Source organism: Herpailurus yagouaroundi, unplaced genomic scaffold (assembly GCF_014898765.1).
Source record: "Herpailurus yagouaroundi ecotype Mexico unplaced genomic scaffold, PumYag 185, whole genome shotgun sequence".
Lineage (NCBI taxonomy): Eukaryota > Metazoa > Chordata > Mammalia > Carnivora > Felidae > Herpailurus > Herpailurus yagouaroundi.
This window is the reverse complement of record NW_024412416.1, coordinates 18,419,521-18,437,467: the sequence shown is the minus strand read 5'-3', so window position 1 is coordinate 18,437,467 and position 17,947 is coordinate 18,419,521. Positions and strand designations below refer to the sequence as shown.

The 17,947-nt window shown below is 44.5% G+C and overlaps 1 long non-coding RNA gene across 1 annotated transcript; it reads right to left on the bottom strand.

Moving 5' to 3' along the window:
• Window positions 1-3,180: 3,180 nt before the first annotated feature.
• LOC121042597 (uncharacterized) lies at window positions 3,181-16,372 on the bottom strand. Its single transcript, XR_005796318.1, has 2 exons — window positions 16,194-16,372; window positions 3,181-3,573 (listed from the first exon to the last, which is right to left on the bottom strand). It is a non-coding gene; the product is annotated as an uncharacterized LOC121042597 (long non-coding RNA).
• Window positions 16,373-17,947: the final 1,575 nt, after the last annotated feature.

Genomic DNA, 17,947 nt, shown 5'->3' with positions numbered 1-17,947 from the left:
TTTAAAAAGGAGGGGAAGGGGAGGCCCATAGAAACTACTGTCCGTAGCAGTTCTTAAGTCCAGCATGGCACAAGTGGCCTGTTCCATTAGACCCAGCCCTACTGCCTGGGAGTGATTCTCCCAGAATTGCCTCCAGAAGCCAAAGATGCTTGCCATTTGCTGCGATTCATTCCTAATGGTAGGGGAAGCAAATGCAGTCAAGGGCCCTTCCCTCTGCTGAGGACATGCTAACATGCTCCAGACCTCTGGACTCCTAAAAACTTCACTGATCCGGTGTGTCCTTGAATATTCACAGTGCTAATCTCCCACCTGCTAGAGCACAAGTGTCTTTATGAAGACCTCCAATTTACATGTCTCTGCTCTGATTAACATGACATCGTGGATACAGTGGATCACTGTGGATTCTGTGAAGGGCCTGTATAGTCCAGGCCCTCCGGGGCTATGTTATAACAGAGTGTTAAGGTAGCCCTGGAGAAGACAGTACATGATGGCTACTGTTGTCTGTCACACACGAACATGACCTACTCTGGCCTTCCTTTCTGATAAAACTGGAAAAGGATGCATTTCCTAGCTTAAAAGTTGTATACCTTGTATCTTGAAGCTTGTTAATCTGCTCTGGAAAGGATACCACATCTGGCACAGCATACTCATTGGTGACTAATTCTTGGTTAAGACTGTCATGTGACAGGACCAAATCTAAATTTCGCAGGTGCCAGACTGATGACTTTTATGGGGACATGGTGGAATAACCTCCCCCTGCATTCTTTCGGTCTTTAAGCATGATGCTGAAATACACCATTGCAATATTGCTATTTTGCAATATTGCTATTGACTCACTTTCTTGCCTGGAGAGAGGGAGGCAGGATCACAGGCTTCCACGTGGCCTTCCCCGCTATAATGGTGCCTTATTCCACGGACGAGGACTAAGTTCATCTACCCCAAGTGCCCATTCAGGGACAGGGGAAATGATCACTGGGTGGTCTTAAGGAACCACTGGGCCCACTATGAATCAAACCTGGACCAGGACTCCATTCATTATCTGAACCTCATCCCCCTTCACTCTAGAATGGGACCATGATAACACTCTGGGTCCCCAGCAGCATTGTCAACTTGGATCCCGTGTGCAGCATGTAATTGACTAAGGATTAAATTAATCATCCTCAGCACTCTTACTGCTTTTTGCCAATGCATCAGGGACACTCAGCAATAGCCATTCAATTTCTTCACTTTATCATTTCTGTTTCCCTGTATCTTTCAAATGACTGAGACATTTTGCCACTCGTACTCATGTCAGGGGCATGAGGTCCCTTGATCTAGCTGGCAGGAGATGCAACTCCAAAATCCTATTTTAGGGCCCGCGTCCTTAGGATCGCTCCTGGCACCAACTGCCTTAGTTTGCATGTTTGGGAACCAGTCTCTGTGGTGGAGATCTGTGGAGGGAGGTTCACGGGGAGGTGCCCTCGGGAACACAACAAAGTGCGAGCGCATCAAGGTTGGTTGGGCACAGAGAGATAGGGAACCCTGACAGTCACAACAGGAGCTCAGCTGATGCCATAGGGAGTTTTGAAGCTGGAATGGCCCTTCAAAGTTGTCCCACACTAATGCAAGGGGGTGGGCCTGTGTATTTCGCTGCCAGCTGCCCTGGGGAAGGTGTAGTCTTAAGAGTTAGCTCCCTTCTGGGATGCCTGCGTTGCTCAATCGGTTAAGCATCTGACTCTTGATTTCGGCTCAAGTCATGATCTCAGGATCCTGAGATTGAGCCCCGCATCAGGCTTCATGCTGAGTGTGGACCCTGCTTAAGATCCTCTCTCCCTCTCTCTCTCTCTCTCTCTCTCTGCCCCTCTTGTGCTCTATCTCTCTAAAAAGTAAATTTAAAAAAACATAAAGAGTTATCTCCCTTCTGCCAAGGGCAAGGCCTGGGGACGTACTCTGCTGTGAGTCAGCCAAGACTGAGGGAGCTGGGAGAACGAGAGGGAGATTTGTGTAGCACAGCACAACTCCCACTGCATGCCTCAAGCTTAGCTCTTACGAAATTAAATTCTCAATTTCCTCCCTCTTATAAACTCCTTCCAGAGGTTTCTTCGTCCCAATGGCACCACTATCCACTAATGAGGTGGTTGGGGGGTGGGCTAAATGGGCAGTGAACATTAGGAGGGCACTTGTTGGGATGAGCACTGGGTGTTATATGTAAGTGATGAATCACTAAATTCTACTCCTAAAACCCAGACTACACTGTATGTTAAGTAACTCATATTTAGATAGATGGATGAGTAGATATATACATACATACATACATACATACATGCATAAATACATAGATGATAGATGATAGATTGATAGGTAGATAGTAGATAGATGATAGATAAGAAAAAGAAAAGGCAAAAAAGAAAAAAAAACTTCAAAGTCATCCTTGTTTCCTCAGTTTCCCTTTTTATCCCCAGCCCAGTGCAGCCATAAATACCATTGGTTCTGCCTCCACATTATGTCTCTAATCTGTCTGCCTTTCCCTCTGACTCTGCCACCACTGTGCACCACGTCACAGACCCCCACCAGGACCCTGCCTCCTGACCATCCCCCTCCCTCCTTTCGGCTCCTTCCAATATGTTCTCCACACCCCAGTCAGAGCAATATCTCCCAAACATAAACCCTGGCATCCTCCCCACTTAAAACCCTTCAATAGCTTCTCGCCTCTGGAGTTTTCTCATCTCACAGCCCTGTGTGATCCTGCCCCTGCTGTCCTGCCTCTCACGTGGTCATTCTCACATATACATCAGCCACACAGCCTCCTTTCTGTCTTATCATCCCCCACCCTCTTCCCTGCTTTGGGCCTTTGCAGGTCCTATTGCTTGTGTTGCCTCAACCAGCCCAGACCTTCCCATGGCTGATTATCTACATCCTTCATGCCTCTGCTGAAATGTTATTTATTCCTCAGACTTTCCTTGAACGCCATCTGAAGTGACTTCCCAGTCACGGCAGCCATCTTTATTTCCTTATCATATTCCTCATCATATTTCCTCATTCCTTGCCATAACCTATCATGACTCCCTTGACCTGTTGCACTACCATATAGTCTGTCTTCCCACCTAGAAAGTAAGTGCCACGAGGGCAAAACACCCATGCCCCTCATGTATCATCAGATCCCTAATGCCCAACACATGCAGACACTAAGCGAACATGTTTCCCTTTGCTAGTCACAATGTATATTGTTTAGATTATTTTCAGAAAAGTTCAGATTGTACCACAAGGTGTTTGTACTGGATAATAGAAGTGCACTCTGAATTCAATGACTTTTTTTTTTCTTGCATATACCTCAAATGATACAAATATTTGGACAACTAGCTGTAAGTCAATGAAAACAAGATGTTTGCAGTTTTTCAAATTCTCTCCCTTGTCAGCCACCCTTTGCCAACAGAGACAGGTGTTTCCAGATGGTTGCCGTGGTGATCTCAAAGCTGTTTCCTCTCCTTTTCATTTTATCTTTGGAACAGGAGAGTGACAGATTCAGGAGGCAGAGAGTCTGAGGTTTGGTGAGGATCTTTGTAAAGCTTGACGTGGCGCCATCATCTGGTGTTTCTGGAATAAAAGTTTAACCATCAGGCTCATAGAGTTGTCAGGACAGGTCCCCATGCCTGGCAAGATCCAGTGCAACGTGGGTGCTCACTGTGGGGTTTCCTTGACCAGGGACACTTGTTACTCCCCCATGCACTATGACATTGTCATCCCCTTGGTTTTGAAGCCCTTCTCAGAAAAACAACCCCTTTTTGAACCCAAGCAGCTTCAGCATTCCAGGGGATAACTCTCAAAAATGACCAAGAAATTAGGTTTTCCTCCTGGAATTTATTTTTCTTTTTAATGTTTATTTATTTTTGAGAGAGAGAGAGAACATGAGCAGGGGAAGAGCAGAGAAAGAGGGACAGGGGATCCAAAGCAGGCTCCATGCTGACAGCACAGAGCCCAATGCAGGGCTCGAACCCACGAACTGTGAGATCATGACCTGAGCCAAAGTCTGACACGTAACCGACTGAACCACCCAGGTGGCCCTCCTCCTGGAATTTCTTAGGAGAATGCTAGGGTTTCCCTTGGAAAAGACTATGTATTCAGGTCTGGGGGACTCAATCCTTCTGTAGGAAAAATGTAAATGGCCCAGTAAATCAAAGGGTCCCTTGGTAGACAGACCCTAGTCAAGCCGAAACAAAACTCCTTTCCATCAGAGTGATGAGGATGTGGATCAGGACACTACCAGGGCTGTCCGGGTACCCACCCAGTGACTAACACTTCCATAAAATCCAACACATAGAAATTATGTGCACAGACACATAGGTTGGCCTAAATGAAGCTCAGGAAAAAGGAGTATCCCTGCAGTCTCCAACAGGCTCCTCCCTGCTCCTTCCAAAGTCTCTCTCCATTCAGAATGTTCTCTTCTCTTTAGCTTATGTTCTCCTTCGGTTTTATTTATTTATTCCCTCTCTCCCTTCCTCTACCCATCATTCCTCTTTTCCTTTTCACTTTCTACATTTTCCCATTCCCAAGTTTCAGATGATTGTCCACTTCTGACTTTGACCCCATTGTTGATGTAGAAATGTTCACTGAAGGCCCACTAGGGACAGCGAGCTCCTCCAGGGACTGAGTTTCCACTGAGTCTTTAGATTGCCAAGTACCCTTAACAAATGCACTCTCAAACCACTCACCCAGGATCCTTGCAAACTAGCTGTTCTTTAGAAGTTTCAGAGGTCTCTGGGTGCTCACTTCAAGCTTAATTCTATGTGTGCCAATCGCACGTGCAACAATCCTTCAGCTAATGATACACATCAGCAACTGGCTTTCTGGCCACTGAGGTTAGTTTTAATATGCCAGTGGATGGCTATAAAATGGCAATTCTGGAAGTTCCATCCAAGGATTGCTATGTATTAACACGTTATTAAAACAGTATATTGCAAGGTCAACATACTATTGTAATTGTTGACCTATCAAATATGGAAAAATTTTGAAACTTCAGTGGAAGCCCAATGCTGTTTTATTAAATTGGAATACAGTACAGGGAAGACAGAGTATTGCAAATGTTCAACAATATTGGTTTGATGTGTTCATGATTTTTTCCAATGTTGTTTTTTATAAAATAATTATATGATATATCCACATATATTATATTAGACTTCATTTCTATTCTGTAAGCACCTAGTAGACATACGTGCATAAATACAATGTTTACATGTGAAGTGTGGCCACACAGTTGGTTAACTTGAGACAGTCTGTTGTGGCTTAGGAAATGGCCCTAGAGCAATTTCAGCAGGATCCCTGTGTCCTCTGGAGCAGTGGCCACATCACTCAGGACAGAGGCTTCCAAGGCAGAAACAACACCCATCTCAATGTACAGATCATGAAATATAAAATTTATTTATATCATGACTTCTATGCTAAATGACCATTTTACAGTGTAAGTCAATAAACTTTTATGGAGCAGTGTGATAGCTGTAGGGTGGAAGAAAGGATACACAGTCCCCTGTCCTTGGAGAATCATAACAATATTTTGTTGTACCCTTCTGTTGGCAAATAGTGGCTCTGCCCAAATGTGGAAAAATATTTAAGTCAGTTCAAAACTAATAGGGCTGTTGGCTCAGCATTTAGGATAAACAAACCTCTGCCCAAGAAGAAATCAGATTGCTGTCTTTCGGATGGCTGTAATTCAGTGAAGCCAAGTTCTCAAAGTTTGAGTGCCTCCCTTGTAAGCCCCATCAAATAAATTCTGCACCTCCAATATTGCACTCATGACAAATGTCACTTCATAATGACATTACCTGTGCTTTTCAAGTTGTTGACAGGTCAAACCACACTGGATAGTCCTGTGGGGTTTTATCTGTCTAGACCACACTGCCTGGCCATGGCAGATGGACATATCTCTCTGCACACAACCAGTTGCAGATGTGAGCTAGACTCCTACATGGCTATTTTAGGATGCCAAAAGAGAGAAATCAAGGAATAACATACATTTTTAAAGGAACTGGAAGTCATGAAACAAAATCAAGAGGATAGGAAAAAGAGCCAACAAGAAAACTCATAATTGACAAGCAGAATGAAAAAGTGAAAAACACTGGATAAACTCTAGAGAAGAAGGAATCAGAATATTCATGGTTGGAAGGTAGGATTGAAGAATTTCACATAGAAGACTACATTGAGAAATGAAGTTTTTCTGGATTTTTTGGTTTGTTTTGTTTTTTTAATGAACATGTCATTAAGAAAGAGTGAAAACAGTTTGAGAGGTATCAACTTTTGTCTGATAGGCGCTCCCAAGATGAGAATGGAAGAAATGGCAGAGGAGCCATCTTTGAAGAGATACTCAGGATGGCCAAGAATTGAAGAAAGACATGAGTTTTTATATCAAAAGGCACTGCAAATAGTGAACAAAATAAATAGAAATCGATCTGTACCTCACACATAGTAGTGAAACGGCAGAAATCATGGATGAAGAGCAAATCTTGGAAGTGGCCAAAGAGAAAAGCCAGGTAACCCCTGTGGAATAACAGCCAACTGATGGCAGATGTGAGAAGGAAATTGAATAATATCTTCAAAGGCTGAGAGCCCCGATACCTACTTCTGCTTAGAAGTGTCCCATGGAACATACAGTGGGAAGCTCATCTTTGCCCTTCTCCAGAGTCTCCTACAATGGGCAGGAGTCAATTCTCACATTCATGGTCCCTCTCCAAGCCTACTCATCACAATGAGTGACCCCACCATCCACCCCTTCTTGCAAAAGCCAGAAACCTGAGAACCAGCCCATAGACAGAATATCCCCAAGTCCTGTCATTTTCTGTCTTAAATTCCTTTCAGTCTGTCCTTCTTCCCCACCCCCCCCCCCCAGTGGACACTGTTCTGGTTCAGGCCCATTCCAGTTGCCTCCCCACTAGCTTTGCCACCTCTGGCCACCATACTAATACCAAAATGACCCTTTGAGGTCTAATTGGTACTCTCTTTACTGCTTCGCTGCTCAAATCTCATCCCTGGCTCACTCTCAAGGCAACATGCTGCCCCTCCAGCCCTGTCCTTCCATCTCCTTCCATTCTCCTCCTGCCCATGCTTGCCTATGGACAGCAAAGTCTCAAAGCCAGGAATCTGCAAACTATGGCCCATCAGCCAATTCCTTCCCACCGCCTATTGTTAAAGTTTTATTGGAACAAGCACACCCACCTGTTTATGTATTGTCTATGGCAGCTCGATCACTACAAAGATAGAGCTGAGTAGTTGAACAGATCTCCTCCCAGGGCTAGCCAATTCCTAGATGCTTGGTCGTCTGGATATCCCAGGATAGACTATCCAAGAGTGTGCTTTCCACACACAAACCAACAAATCCCCAACTACTCCACCACACACCCAATCACCTTTGTGAGGCTCTCACTTTCATACTCCAGGCCACTCTCCCATGCCCTAATCACCAAAGGACCAGGTATTGAACAACCAGGGACAGCCCCAATGCTCCAGAGCCCACTGGTATCATTCAAACTAGGCAATCTTAATTCTGCTTACCCTGCCTTGCTCATTTCTTCCTGCAGAAACCACGGTAAAGACTTTTTGCCTACATCCACCCCCTAACACTTCCTCATGTGGCCCTGCACCCTCCTTTTGAGAACTGTAACAACCTCTCTTTTTGTCTCTTGGTCTGCTGGTCTTGCTCTACTTTAAATATTCCGTTAATACGTTATATCAGGAGGATTCAGGCAGGACCCACATGTGGATACTCTAGGGCCTGTTTGGGTGGGTTCCCTGGGAGGGGAGCAGATGGGTCAATAGGTTGTGTTTAAGCAGATGGTCAACAGCCATTTACCACCCTGCCATGTTCATCCCACCCACTCTCAGCTGACCCATAGCCTGTTCTTCCTTCTTAAGTTGGGAAATCATCCTGACTCTCTTTGAAAAGAGAAAACACTAATAAATCAAACTCCAAAATATATATTCTTATCTTACTATCATGCAGGCTTCCTGGGGTCTTTCGAACCTTTGGTCTACCCACCCTGGACCCCAGCCTTCGGTAAGCCTACAATGCACATTACCTTCCCAGAACTAAAAACCGCTCCCACAGAGGCCTGGAGGAATGCTGGCTACAGGTTCTAGGTCCTGAGGCAGATTTATGGGTGAAATCACTTCAAGATGAGGTCCTATTTGGCTTTGAGTAATTCAGAGTAACCAGGGCCATCCGTCAGCACAGACTGGGCACGGCTGTGTTCAGCACCAGGAAGGCTGAAGCCAGGGAGGTGCTCTTGTCTTTGCCTCTCGCAGTGACAAGAACACAGAGTGACTTGCTCTGCTTAACAGAGCCCAGGAAAACCTCATAGAGAGGGTATTTGAAGGAAGAGTTAGGAGGGGCGCCTGGGTGGCGCAGTCGGTTAAGCGTCCGACTTCAGCCAGGTCACGATCTCGCGGTCCGTGAGTTCGAGTCCCGCGTCGGGCTCTGGGCTGATGGCTCAGAGCCTGGAGCCTGTTTCCGATTCTGTGTCTCCCTCTCTCTCTGCCCCTCCCCTGTTCATGCTCTGTCTCTCTCTGTCCCAAAAATAAATAAACGTTGGAAAAAAAAAAAAATTTGAAGGAAGAGTTAGGATTTGGCAGCCAGGAGAGAGAAAAGGGCATTCCTTGTAGAAGGGACAGAGTGCGCCATAGAACAGAGATGGATGAAAAGTTGCTGGGACACAGGGTGCATGTAGTGTGGTGGAAGTGACAGGAGTTGAAGCTGGAGGTAAAAACCAGTATGTTTCCAGTTTCACCCCCCTGGCCCTGGTGCAGATGAAGGGCTCCATAAAGATTCTGGATGAATGAATGAGGACAAGAGGTAGGACCTTGATGCCTAACAGCATTTTTGCCTTCTGCTTGGATCAGACTGTCTGGGCTCCAAGCAGAAAAGGACACCTAATTAGACTTTGCTGCTTCTGAGAGACTATGCTGGGATTGCCAGTTTCTGAGCTGAGCTGGAAGAGCTGGTTAAGCCATGCTTCTAAAATAAATAGCTTGTACTGTTTGTCCCTCCAAGACAAAATATGGTTTGTAGAGCCTGTTTTATTATACCTTGCAACATACACATGCAACACATTAGCCAGCAGACTCCCCCACCCCACCCCAGGTTGTTTAGAGAGTAATGATGTTCGCCAAGGTCACACAGCACTGTAGCAGTGAAACTGGAAGCAGCAATGACCCTCGACCCCTGTCCTAAACTGGGCCCCCCAGTCCTTGCTTTGACCAAGGGCCAAAAAGACCCACCAAACCATGGACTGAGGCCTTATCTGAGGTCTGGGCCCAGGCAGGGCCTCCTCTCCTCCAGTGTGGCTGAGATACCAGTTCCTTCAGACCGGCTGCAGCCAGCTCACAGCGCTGTGGTTCTGTCCTCCGACAATTGTCTCCTTTGGGGGACAGGTGGAACTACAGCCCCTGAGGAAGCAGAGATGGCTCATGTATGCCTGAGAGAAAGCAGGGAGAAGGAGAAGCTGGACCCGAACGGTAATGGGCCTGCTCTAGCCCCATGGAAAATGTTCAGGGGGTAATATTTCACAGCTGCATCCCATGGAGGCTCCTTTCACTGAACAGGCTTCCTTGGACCCTTCTGAGGACCCCAGAATTTTTATCTGATTCCCAACCCCTCATTCTGGTGCTAGAGAGTTCCACTCAACAATGTTAACATTATTTATTGACCCCTTGTTATGTGCCTGGCACTGTACTGGTTGATGTCCATGTGGCAATTACCACCTGCACGATAGAGTAGGCTCTGTGCTAAGCATGCCAGAAGTCAAGGGACACAGTGGTAAATGTGACAGACACAGCCCTGCCCTTATGAGCCTATAGTCAGAAACCCTTCCATTTCAGAAGGCAGGTGCAGTATTTTTGTGGAAAGACCACAAATCTTAAAGATACCTGGATTCAATACAGAGATGATCTTCTTCCCATCTGTGTATTAAATGGCATTAATGTGGAAGTTTGGATTTATATCAAGACTGGATGCCATGTGCCTAAGATAGTGCCTGGCCAAAACTGTCAAACCCGTTATACATCTTTTAACCACATACCTACTTCATGGATCTAAAAATACTGATGATGCCTGGGGTGCTGGGTGGCTCAGTTAGTTGAGCACCTGACTCAATTTCAGTTCAGGTCACAATCCCAGGGTCATGGGATTGAGCCTCACATTGAGTTCCATGCTGAGAATGAAGCCTGTTTGTGATTTTCTCTCTCTGTCTTTCTCTCTCTCTCCCTCTGCCCCCTCCCCTGTTCATGTTCTCTCTCTCTCTTTCAAATATAAATGAATGAATGAATGAATGAGTAAATAATTCAAGGATTTCTTCGGGGAACACTGCTGTGAGCCTCACTCTGGCCCTGTCAATGGGGAGAGGGAGACGGTACCTCCTACTCCCCTTAGGCCTAGGAAAAGAGGCCAAATGAGGACCTCTCAAGGATTCAGCACATACCCAGAAGCTTGAGTGGCACAGTAGACTGCTGCCCAGCTCACACCAGAGAAGTAAAAACCTTGAGAGAGAGATGTATCAGTCCATGCAGGCTGCCATAACAAAATCTCTCAGACCAAGTGGCTTAAATAATCAAGATGTATTTCTCATAGTCCTGGAGGCTGGAAGCCCCAAGTCAAGGTCCAACAGGGTTTGGTTTCTGGCTATAGCCCTCTTCCTGGCTTACAGACAGCACCATAGTTCCTACATGGTCTTCCCTCTAGATTCTGAGCCAGGAGGGAGACAGGGAGAGAGGGAAGGAGAGAGAAAGGGAGTGGAAGAGAAAACAAGTCTCTGGTATCTTGTCTTATAATGATATTAATCCTACTGGATCAGGGCCCCACCCTTATGACTTCATTTAACCTTAATTACCTTGTTACAGGCCCCATCTCCAAATACAGTCACATTGGGGCTTAGGATTTCAACATATAAATGGGGGTAGAGGGACACAATTCAGTTCATAGCAGGCTGCCTAGCTGCCTTGACGGCAAAATGAAAGAGAGGTTGATGCACCAGGATCAGCCTTCGTTTCCAGAGTGTGCAGAGTGTGTGGGCTCTATGTAAGAGAAAGCCAGTTTGGGGTGGGGGTGTGGTCACGGGGGAGGCTCAGGTCCTGTCCAAGAACATTATGTGGTGAGGGGACCACAAGGGCCCAACTCTAACCTGCCCATATCCAGGAGCTAAGGAAAGAGCCACAAGTCAGCCACAGATGAAGGAAAGACGTCTTCCACATAGCCCTACAGATGGGAGATCCCAGCAGATAATGGGACAGTGGGTGTGTATCTCCAAGCAACCTATTAAAGTGATCTAGGAGGAAAGTCAGCCTTTAGTGCCCCCGAGGCCCAAAGAATGCTTATATTCAATAGCCACATGAGTACCTGACGAGTGGGAACTTTTGTACTCCCCTTTTCTCTCCACCCTCCCCAAGCAAATGGAAGAAGAATGCCAAGTGAGAACAACTCAGGAGGCTTATCATGGACCCCTCTTCCAAGGAGGTTTCCAGCCCAAGTGAGAGAAGGAGTAATCTCAATTTTAACTAAGTTCAGAATTTAGATTATTAAATGAAACTAGATATTTTTACTGCTGAATTGAGAGAATATTTTGTAGATTTGCTTGACTTGAGAATGTGACCAGAGAACTGTTTTTATTACCTAGGAGAGACCAGAAAATTCATGGGCCAAAGTTTTCATCCAGGGCCAGGGAAAGAACCAGTCCCACAATATGGATTTACAGGAACAGTGAAGAGGCAGCAGTAAGATGATTCATGACCACCTTAACTCCAGAATTTGTGTGCTCAGTGCCACAGGTACATGTGGTACATGGTTTTCTCATCTTAAAATAAAGATAATACAACCTACCATGAAAGAGTGTCCTGAAAACGAAACTATATACTTTAGTGTCCACAAAACACCTAGGACAGAGCCTGATACATAATAGATCCAAAGAGACGGAAGCCAGTGTTATTGCTGTTCATGATAATAACTGGACCAATAGCGTGAAAAAGCACCTTAGCGGTTTCCCCAACCCCAACCTTGCTTTGTTTCCTGCCCCTCTAAAGCTGACTCTCACGTTTAGGTCACTTTCCAGGCCTATGGGACCCTGAGGAAGTCCCCAACTGCAAGGAAATCTGGCCCCTCTCTTCAGCCTAATACAAGTTTTGAATTTTATGTGGAAATCTTAAACCTCTCCTTCTCATTTGGTCTCCATTTGGATCTTTGAAAATACAAGATGTGCTGTATATGGTTTCTCCCCAGACACATGCTGAATACTAATCGCTGTTTTCCAGAAAGCTCAGCATCTGGGCAGCTATCTAGCCCCTGGGATCACCAATGGAATTGGACTAATACCAAGGACTGGTTACCACAATACGTCATTCACTCATGAATACCATTAAATGAGCTTTGTTTCAAGAAACCTTAAACCTTCGACTTTTAGCTCACTTCAGTCTTTTCTCAGCATTCCAGAACATGATTAATGGTGACACCATGCCACAATTAAGTTATACGTGGCTCAAACTCTAATTCACAATTAATTAGTCCTGTAACAATGGCCTTGAATAATGTGGTGTTAATGGCCAACCCTGGTGGTCTGCTCCTACCAGATATCCATTACTAAGTCTACCCTGTGTTTTACAACATCCCTACTGGAGCCCCATATCTACTCAAGGGGACAACTGCTTTATTTAATGGCTGCTAATTATGAGCAATTGGTAAGAGTAGAATAGAAAATGTAGAACTTACTACCGTAGCCTCTAGAGACAAGATAGAAAATATGATATTTTTTAAAAGTCAGTTTTTCCTCAAGTAAATTATGTTTCTATGGCTTGGAAGATAGGTGCCCTCACATTGTACTTGGGATGAGGGCAGGGGGAGGAGACACTTGGGAACCATGACCTTGAAAACTGGCAGAAGTCAATGGTTGTGCAGATAGAAAGTTAAATTCTTACAGGCCCACAGAATGAAATAAAAGGATGCCTGAAACTGTGGGGAAAGGAGATAAATTAGACAATAAAGAGGAATAAATAAGAAGTCAGGAGAAGCAGGTGGTAAAGAAATGTGAACCCACATTAGAAATAAAGAGCTCTGGGGTGCCTGGGTGGCTCAGTACGTTGGGCGTCCGACTTCAGCTCAGGTCATGATCTCACGGTTCGTGAGTTCTAGCCCTGTGTCGGGCTCGGCGCTGACAGCTCAGAGCCTGGATCCTGCTTCGGATTCTGTGTCTCCCTGTCTCTCTGTTCCTCCCCTGCTTGCACTCTGCTTCACTGTCTCTCTCTCTCAAAAATAAAGAATAAAAAATTTAAAAAAAAAATAAAGAGCACTGGTGAAGGTAACTACATAGGTAAATTAAAAAGACAGTTACCATGGAATGAGTGTTTGTGTCCTTCCAGAAGTCACATATCAAAGCCCTAATCCCCCATGTGATGGCATTTGGAGGTGGTAATTTGACCCCTAATTTGGGGTCAAATTAGGTCTTGAGGGTGGAGCCCTCATGTTGTATTAATGCCCTTACTTTTAAAAGGAAGAGACATGAGATCTCTTTCCCCACCATGAAAGGATAGAGCAAGAAGGTGGCTGTCTGCAACCAGAAAAGGGTCCCCCAAAACTCAACCATGTTGGCATCTTGATCTTGTTCTTCCCAACCTGCAGAACTGTGAGAATTAAATGGTGTATAAGACATTCAACTTATGGTATTTTGTTATACCAGCCTAAACTGAGTAAGATAACAGTATGATTTTATCTTTTTGTTTGAAACTCCTTTCTTCTCCCAGAGGATTGATGAAGGAGACATTTAGGAAGATGATTTAAAAAGCAACCGTGTAAAACAATAATTATAAGTCTGTTAATGGGTGCACAACGTATACAGCTGTGATTTGTGAAAGTAGGAGCTTACAGAAGGTAAGAGGGACCAGAGTTATATAGAAGCAAAGTTTTGTACACCATTTAAAACAAAAATTGTTGGGGCGCCTGGGTGGCACAGTCGGTTAAGCGTTCGACTTCAGCCAGGTCACGATCTCGCGGTCCGTGAGTTCAAGCCCCGCGTCGGGCTCTGGGCCGATGGCTCAGAGCCTGGAGCCTGTTTCCGATTCTGTGTCTCCCTCTCTCTCTGCCCCTCCCCCGTTCATGCTCTGTCTCTCTCTGTCCCAAAAATAAATAAACGTTGAAAAAAAATTTTTTTTTAAAATAAAACAAAAATTGTTACTAGAGGGAAGGAATTGTATAATGATAAAAGGTTCAATCCATCAAGAATATCTAACAATTATACACATATTCACACCTAACAGAGTCTCAACATAGATGAGGCAAAACTGAACAGAATATAAGAGAAAACTAGAAAAACTAACACTAATAGTTGGAGACTGAAAAATCCTACTTTCAGGAATGAATACACCAACTAGACAGAAAATCAGCAAGAAAATAGAAGAGTTGAACAACACTATTAACCAATTAGATCTAACAAATATCTGTAGAAGCTTCTACCCAACAACAGAATACACATTCTACTCAAGTACATATGGAACATCATCCAGGATGGCCACTAAAAAAGTCTAAATAAATGTAAAAGGATTCCAATCAAAGCATGTTCTCTTAACACAATGAAATGAAATTAGAAATCAGTAACAGAGAGAAATTTGGGGAATCAACAAATAAGTGAAAATTAAACAACATACTCCTAAATAACCAATGAGTTAAAGAAGAAATCACAAGGGAGATTGGAGCATGCTTTGAAATGAATGAAAATAACTCAAAATTCCACAACTTACAGGATGCAGGTAAGCTAGTTCCCAGAGAGAAATTCAAAGCTATAAGTGTCTACATCAAAAATGAAGAAAAATGTCAAATAATCTAATCTTCAACCTTAAGAAACTAGAAATGATGAGCAAACTAAGCTTAAAAGAAAGCATAAGGTAGAGAATAATAAAAACAAGAGTAAAAATAAAAATAGAAAAACAAGAGAAAATGAACAAAATTGAAAATTCTTTGAGAAGATGGACAAAATTGAGGAATTTTTAGCTCCCATGATTAAGAAGAAAAACGGAGGACTCAAATTCCTAAAACCAGGAATGAAAGAGGTGACAGTATTACCAATCTTACAGAAATAAAAAGTATTATAAGCAATATTATGAATAATTGAATAATAAAACATTAGATAAACTAGATGAAATGGACAAATTTTGAGAATGACACAAACTACCAAAACTAATTCAAGAAGAAGTAGAAAATCTGAATACATCTACAACAAGTAAAGAGACCAAGCTAGCTACCAAAAAACTTCCAACAAAGAAAAGGCCAGGACCAGATGGCTCCCCTGGTTAGTTCTACCCAATGTTTAAAAATTAACATTAAACCTTCACAAAGTCTTCCAAAAAACAGAAAAGGATGGAAACATTTCCTAACTCATTCCAGGAGGCCAGTATAACCTTGATACCAAAACCGGACAAGAAAACAAAAATTATAGATCAATATCCCTTATGAATATAGTCCTCAACAAAACACCAACAAACAGATTCCAGCAGTATATTAAAAGGATTTTACACCATAGCCAAGTGGGATTTATCTCAGGAGTGGAAGGTTGGTTCAACAGACAAAAATCAGCCAATGTAATTGTATTAATTCATTTTGCTGCTATTACAAATCACCACAAACTTAATGGCTTAAAAAGCAACACAAATTGGCTAGTATCTTCAAATATCTGTCTCTCTTCCATCATCATGCCACTCTGTCTGACTCTAATCCTCTTATCCTCCTTCTATAAGAACCCTTGAGATTAAATTGGTTCCAACCAGAAAATCCTGGAAAATCTCCCCATCTCAGGATCCTTAACCTAATCACATCTATAAATTCCCTTTTACCATGTAAAATAATATATTCATCGGTTCTAGAGATTAGGACTTGGACATCTTTGAGGTGTCATTATTTAGCATACTACATATTAATAATATAGTAATAGGATGTTATTGATATTAATCAATTTGATAGATTTAAATATTAATAGAATAAAAGAAAAAAATACCATCATCTCAATAGATTGAAAATAAGCATGTGACAAAATACAACACCCTCTCATGATAAAACATTCAACAAACCGGGAACAGAAGGGAACTTCTTCAGCCTGACAAAGGGCACCTAAGAACAGCACAAAACTAGCACCATACTAATGGTGAAAGACTGAATGCTTTCTCCTTAAGATCAGGAACAAAACAAGGATATCCGTTCTCACCATTCATCTCCTGGAAGGTGGCATTTCCCTTTCTAAATGGACAGCCTGTCCCATCTTCTTCTAGCCCAGGGTCCTTCTGGTGGACAGAATTCTCATCCTCAAACTTCTCCATCCCCTTACACTGCCTCCAGCCACAGACTTGGCATCTGGGGGAGGGTGGATGGACAGGGATGGTGACTTAGGCCATTTGGGCCAGAAGAGAGACAAGTTCTGGCCCTGGATGAACCATCAAGGGAAACCTTCAAATCCTTCCCCCTCCCCCAAGCCTTTATCTGGTACTAACAGCAGCCTGTATAACCGGGATGTGAAGACCCTCCATTCCAGGTGAGGTGATTTGCCTGGGGAGAGTGGCTAAGTAGAGACCAGAACCCCCTCTGGCCCCTTCAACATTCAGAACCCAGTGGCTTAGGGTGGTAGGGGGCAGCTTGCTCCCCAGAAAGGGAGAGGGACAAAGAGAGAAAGGAGAAAAAAAGAGAAAGAGCCTGGTCAGCAATTGCAGATAAGCAAGGGCATTCCCATGGCTGCCCCCGGGGCACTTAGAAGTGGATCTGCAAGCAGAGTGATGAGTCCCTTAGCAGAGCTTCTATTATACCCCCCAGTCCGCTGCTTGTCATCACGGGAGCATCGTAGTGTCACAAGTCTCTCTGGCTCAGGGCTGATTCATCTGATCCACAATGGAGATTTCGTATTTAAGTCCAGGCTCTTGGCGTGGGGAGGGCCCCAGTGGGGGACTTCAGACTCTGAGCGCCAGATGTTTGGAGCTGAATGCCTGAATCCCTCCTGGAGCCTTCCAGCACTGCCACCTGGCTGTGTGCTGCACCATGAGCTTCTGACCAGCACAGGCCTTGGAGACATCCTAGAAATCAGGGGCCCTGGATCAGAGGCTTGCTTACAACCATACATCTCTTTAAAGTCCCCAGGTTAATGCTGAAACTCAGGGGTGGGGGAGAGCATAGAAGCTCTGGAAAACCCAGTGGAGCTTCTTCTGTCAATTTTAATACCATTTGTCACAAGGCAGACCTGTGCCAGAACTCCAGGCTTTCTGGGCTCTCTGAGAAGCTGCAGCCCGCATTCAAGGAAACTGAGCCCCGGACAGTGAGAAAAGCATAACCATCGGCGTCAAAGAGATGCAAACCTAAAACCAAGCTCTGCCACTCAACAGCTGTGTGATCTTGGACAAAAGCCCGCGGGAAGGAGCACTCTCACAAACTGGACCCAAGGTGACGCCACAGCGCCCCCTGCCGGCCGGGTGCACTCACTCTATTCACATGGTCAGGCCGTATTGCCAATTACTACTCCCCTTCTGCAGGAGGCACACACCTGGGCAGGCACCTGGGCCCCCACCTGAGTACCCAGCATGGTTTCAGCAGCAGTCACCCTGGACTTGTTGCTCCCTGCCTCTCCTTGGAGAGCAGGGAGAACCCAGACAGCAAGGTGTCAGCCCCACAGACCTGGACACTACTCCCTGGGGGAGAAGAGATGTGTGGACTTTTCAGTAGATTTGCAGATATGGTGTACAGAAGGAGGAAGGGAGTTGAACTTCTATCCCAGTTTTCATCCCGATAATTCCTGAGCCCAAGCACAGCTGTGTGAACCTGCCATCAACCAGGCATAAAGTGGAGAATCCAGTAACAACTACAGCCATTCTAAAATCAAAAGCTACTATTATTTGCCATACATGGTGATAGGTGTCCTCTAAGCTGCTAATTCCTATGTCAAAAGTTTATTGAACTTCTACTCTGTGCCAGGTGATA